Source organism: Canis aureus, chromosome 15, assembly GCF_053574225.1.
Source record: "Canis aureus isolate CA01 chromosome 15, VMU_Caureus_v.1.0, whole genome shotgun sequence".
NCBI lineage: Eukaryota > Metazoa > Chordata > Mammalia > Carnivora > Canidae > Canis > Canis aureus.
In genome coordinates, this window is record NC_135625.1 from 20,393,358 (window position 1) to 20,399,357 (window position 6,000).

The window sequence follows — 6,000 nt, forward strand, 5'->3', positions numbered from 1 at the left end:
TTCTTCTAACAGAAATTCTTTATGGAATTAGGTTGATTATTTTTTCTTTTCCTGGGCATTTTGTAACAGAGTTCCTAATTCAAGACTATTCTCAGCCTTCAGCTGTCAGAGCAGTGAAGTGAAATGTCTTTAGTGAACAGTGAGGGGAGCAGGACCATCATGCCTTATTTCTGCAAGATCATAAGTTTTCTCCTTGGTTCCTTTCCATGTCTCTTTGTTCTTTTTCCTGGAGATTTTCAGTTTCCTGTCTTATACATTCCATACCCAGCTTATAGTGACAAGTGATAGGAACTGTCTTGGGATATGGTGCTCATTTGTCTACTCATTGTAATTTGAAGTTTTTGAAGGTAATTGGTAGTTTTGAAGTTTGAAGTATTCTCTTTTTCTAACGCTGAACTCAACGGACTGTAGCAGTTTTCTCGCACTCCTGTTTGAATATAAGGTCTGTATGAAGAGATTCGATTTCAGGTAGCTGCACTTATCCTCCAAATATGGAAACTCCCTTAGATTAGTGTTTCTTGACCTCTTTTGAACCCCTTTTCTCTTTTTATCATCACAAAATCTCATACAGTATTGAAATGATTATAAAATTCAAAATCGATGAAATCATACAACTAAAAGCAAATCAAAGCAATGGGACAAAGCACTATTTTCTTTCCAGACACACATTTTCCCCTGCTCAGATTCTGGTGTGTGAATATTTCCTCATCTTCTCCTCCAAATCACTGAACTGAGTAATTTCCAGAGCCATTGTCTTAGTCCATTCAGGCTGCTATTCCAAGAATACCATAGACTGGGTGGCTTGTAAACAACAGAAATTTATTTCTCACAGTTCTGGAGGCGGGACGTGCAAAATAAAGGCACCAGATGGCTGTTTTTTGCCATGTCCTCACATGATGGAAGGGAGGAGGGAGCTCTCTCGAGCCTCTTTTATAAGGGCATGATTCCTATTCATGAGGGCTCTACCCTCATGACCTAATCACCTCCCAAGGCCCTACTTCCTAACATCATCCTATTGGGGGAAGAGACTTCATCATATGAATTCTGTAGAGAGAGAGAGAAACATTCAGTTCGTAGCAACCATAATATTGGATCAGGATATTTTGCCATAGTTGTTTTGATATAGGACTATTTGGTTACTTCTAGACTTATGCCTTTTGTAATACTTTTGTTCTCTCTTTTTCTTAACTTCTTATTGTCTATTCTGTCCATTTTAAGTGGTATGATAGTACTCATACCCAGAATCTATCAATACCATTGACCTAATGGATAATGTGAGAGGAGGAATAATGAATGTGATAGTTGGCTCTTCTCTCTCCCTTCTTCTACCCGTAGTTAGCTGCATTCATCCCCCCTTGGCCAGAACACATCATGTTAACATATTATCATTTGATCACCTCCCCACCCTGGTTTGGGTCCTAGCTATACAATTATATATATTAAATCTTCATGATCAGTGCTTTTGTTGAAGTTTTGCTACTTATCCCTTGCTGGAAATAGCTCATCCTTGAAGAGAGTTCCCTAGAAGAGCATGTATATGTGGTATTGATTCCCTGTAGGGTCTTCAATGTGAATAAAGGTAGCATTAGGAGAAGCATTGCTTCTGGAGGAGAATCAGATACATAGAGAAGCAGTGGTGGTCCTTGCAGTTCTGAAAGTGAAGAAAAAGGAGACAAGAGGGGAAATCTTGAGACTCTTGAAGAAATGAAAGAAATGCACTTTTACATCATAATGGTCACATTATGGTTTTTAGTATCCATTTGCAATTTGAATATCCCAATTTTTCTTTTTTTTAAAAATTTTTTTTTAATATTTATTTATTTATGATAGTCACAGAGAGAGAAAGAGAGAGAGGCAGAGACACAGGCAGAGGGAGAAGCAGGCTCCATGCACTGGGAGCCCGACGTGGGATTCGATCCCGGGTCTCCAGGATCGCGCCCCGGGCCAAAGGCAGGCGCCAAACCCCTGCGCCACCCAGGGATCCCGAATATCCCAATTTTTCTCAGCCTGTATACAAACGATGCCATATGACACATAGACTAGTTGTCCTGATGTTGAGAGCTCAGTCTATGCAACCCTAAGGCTTTCAGAAGCATAACCCCCTGCCACTACTAACACCCATTTTTGAGGTCCCTCCAGCTCCAGTATCTTGGGTTCTCTGCTTTGTGGACCAATCCACTAAATACACTACTTAGACCTTCAGTTTCCCTGGGCCAGATGCCAGCCCCACTGCCTTCCCACTTTTAGCCAAATTCTCATTTCTTATCTATGGCTGCTACATGCTCCACTGATGTGATCCTACACCAGAATGTCTGGGAGTTCCTCCTGGCCACCTGCCTCTGTCCTTTCCAGGGTAGTTCTTGTCATTTTACTTGATCTGCCAACTCAAGCTTGGACCACAGCTCATCAAACCACTACCTTGGGGAATAAGGAGGGGGATACGCCCTCAGGTGGCAGCTTTCCACACCCTCAGGGTACACACTCAAGGGTAATCAGGTGTCCTTATGGGCTCAAGCAACAGTCTTGAAACTACTGAGAATAACTCACCTGTTCACCCTCCACCTTCAGTCTTATTGGTTCCAGTTGGTCACATCCCAGGATCTAGTCTCTGACACAGTCTTCTAGCTCTTTTTCTAGAGCCTTCTCAGCCCCAGTGTTAATCCATTTAGGCAAACAGAGGCCTTGGAAGGGAGCACTCCTGCCCTCACAGCTGGTATATGTTTGGGCTTTGACAAAGCATTTGCCATATAAGTTCCCTTGTCCCATCCATGAGGTGGAATGACATTCTAGGATAGGGTAGAAATATATTAAGAAAGCGCAAAAGCTTAATTGTTTATTAGTCTGTTTTATAAGTATGTTGAAATATACCTAGTTTCGAAATTGCTGAGTCAAATGTCATGCATCACATGAATCTTGTGGGGAATATAGTGCAAGCTGGTCCATAATAGATGGGCATTATATTGCTGACCCAGAAGGAAGCAAAGTAGAACCACCTCAATAATCAAAAATGTATTTCATTCCACTTGGTGGTTTTATAAGGCATTTAAACAATTTGGTAGTTGTTGTTAAAAATAAAAGTAACTACCAGCAGGTTCTGACCTTTTCAACTTCTACCAGAAAGGAATGTTTTCTTAGCTCCTTCTAAGCCACTCAATAATAGAATTAGCCTGTCTCCATTAAGGATGGTCTAGGATCTTAAAAACCAAAACCAAAACCAAAAAACAAGACCCACTAATTTTAGCTACATAGAAACTGGCATCACATGTTTGAGCTCTGGGGTCCTCAGTGGCAGATCCTTGAATTAATCTAAGTCTGGAAGAGGGTGGGTAATTTGGAATCAGTACCCCCAAATATGGATATTAGTTATTTTACATACAAATTATATGGTTAATAAAATGGAATGCCTATATGCCTCAAATTTTTATAGCATTATCTTATTTAATGCTTACAACATCCTTCCAAGTAAGGAGCTAATACCCCATTTTATATAAAAAGAAGCCACTTCTCATAGATATTAAGAGATTGCCCAAAGTTGTCAACAAGTGAGAACGGAACCTAGGTTTATCTGATTTCAAAAACCTAATCTCTTCCCACTACACAACAATGCTTTCCCATATACACTGGGTGTACAGGATGAAGTTCCCATTCTCTGGACATTCTTACCTGGGATTTTCCACTTCCTTCAACATTTCTTGGCAAAGAGTGGCTTCCTTGAGGTGCCTGGATGTCCCGAGTAGGCACTGAGTACACATTCCCAATTCCATCTACTGTATCTTTCTCTAATGCAAAGGTTGGAAATCTAGAACCATGTTTCCTAGTCTTTTTTTGTGGCTGAGGCTTCTGTGAATTAGGTTCAACTAATTATATGCATTTGCATGAGGCTGGGAGTGAGAATTGCAGCAAAATCAACTTTCCCACCCATGTGGCTGTAACCACTGGCAAATGTAATTGTGGAGACACTGGGGCTTTTGGTCACTAATTTAATGGGTGCCAGGAGATAGTCAGAATGGGGGCGACAGGGACTTCCTGATTCTTATATTTCAAGGACAGCAGTATGTTTCCAGTCATCACTTCCAACGACAACCTCCTGATGGCCACCCTTCACGGCTGTGGCCGAGGTGCAAGCAACCCTAAAGTCAGCTCCCCCAGCCTTCCAAACAATGCTGTAAACACCTGCTTCTCTCTGTTTAATGTCTTTCTGCTTAAAATAGCTAGAGTGGTTTCTGTTTCCTGCAGCGAACCCTGCTGATACACACTGTTTTCCTTCTTTCCCACTAACTGCTGGTCTTTGCAACTGCCAACACTTCAACTGATCCTTTAAGCTCTAAAATGAAAGTTTGAATATCCCCATTCACTCCCTATGTCTCTTATCCAGCTTTACTTTTCTCCATAGAATTTATTGTTACTAGGGACACCTGGGTGGCTCAGTGGTTGAGCACCTGCCTTTGACTCAGGGTGTGATCCCAGGATCCAGGATAGAGTCCCACATCGGGCTCCTTGTGGGGACCCTGCTTCTCGTTCTGCTTATGTCTTTGCCTCTCTCTCTCTCTCTCTGTGTCTCTCATGAACAAAAAAATAAAATCTTTTTTCAAAAAGAATTTATTGTCACTCACAGGTGATTTGTTCATTGAATGTCCACCTCTACTAGAATTTAGGCTCCACTGGAACAAGGATTTAGTTTTGTTCATGTCTATACACTTCTCTAACACTTGGAACAGCCCTAGCAAATAGCAGGGACGTAATACACAGTGTTGAGTGAACGAATCTATTTTTTCTTTTTTTTAAAAAATATTTATTTATTTATGAGAGAGAATGGAGGCAGGGGTGGGCAGAGGGAGAGGGAGAAAAAGTCTTAAGCAGACTCTGTGATGAGTGAGGACCCCACTTGGGGCTCCATCTCAGGACTATGAGATCATGACCTGAGCCGAAACCAAGAGTCAGACACTCAACTGTTTGAGCCACCCAGGCGCCCCTAGAGAATATTTATCAATAGGCCATTTCTGTTTCTTAGCCATCCCTCATGCGAAGGAACTCACCCTAACTTTTAGCTGCTAACTTTATCCTGAAACTTCGGACAGTGGGCTCAAACATAACTTGTGAATTGAAAATGTCAACACCTTGGAACTGGTGCATTAGAGAGAATTTGGAGATTATGAGCATTCTCAGATCTATGACCCAAGCTCCCAGCAGATGGAACACCTTGGGCATTCTCTTTGCCTGATGATTCATGTGGACGGGTGTTTGGGTGTTCAGACTTTTAAACGTTCTTCTCAACCAAAACTGAAACCGAGATGTGCAATCACTGTGGAATTTTCCGCACCTGCAAAAACAGTTGTGTTACTAAAATCAGCTGCTTTTGCTGCACAGGCTGCCGCATGTGAGGGTGGTGTTTGTCCAGCCACGTGTGTAAGGGGTTCACAGAGCAGCGTGTGCACAGTACCAGCACAGGACCTTCCAGAGAGCCCGCATTCTCCATCCCCAGGCGTTTATAAACCAGAGACAGAGAAACAGACCAAACCTGCAAGGAGCAGCTTGCTCTGAGCAACAGAACTGCACATGCAGCTCCTTGCCTTGATCAGAGGACACCAGAAAATGCTTTCTGAAACGTCCTACATCTTGATCCTTCCACAGCATGACTCAAGTTCTTGGACAGACTTAACATTTCTGTAAAACCAGCTATTAGGCCTGGCCACTTCCTTCCTTCCTGGCACTATTTTCAGTAGCACAGACACGGAGCCCCTGCACCTGTTGCTAGTACAGCCACAGAAGGAAACCTCTACAAACCCTCATTTGTCCCCACGGCACAGCCAGGGATGCTGAGCTGCAGCAGGGGACAGCATCTGGGTCCAGAGGGGCCGTTGGGACTCAGAGGAGGGAACACTTCACCCGGCACCTTCTTGGCACATCCTGGGGCTCCTCTTCGGGGCTGTGGATGGCCACGTTCCTGGGGGGGGGGTGCAGCCAAGAATCCAGCCCTGTTCTTTTGATACTGGAATGGTG

At 43.0% G+C, this 6,000-nt stretch overlaps 1 long non-coding RNA gene across 2 annotated transcripts in view; it reads right to left on the reverse strand.

Moving 5' to 3' along the window:
• LOC144284308 (uncharacterized) overlaps window positions 1-5,642 on the reverse strand; it is a 21,374-nt gene extending 15,732 nt beyond the window's left edge. Inside the window, exon 1 of one of the 2 annotated variants that reach the window (XR_013352653.1) lies at window positions 5,037-5,642. This is a non-coding gene — a long non-coding RNA (uncharacterized LOC144284308). The remainder of the gene's footprint in view (window positions 1-5,036) is intronic. The other variant, XR_013352654.1, reaches the window with a different exon arrangement.
• Between the last annotated feature and the right edge of the window lie 358 nt (window positions 5,643-6,000).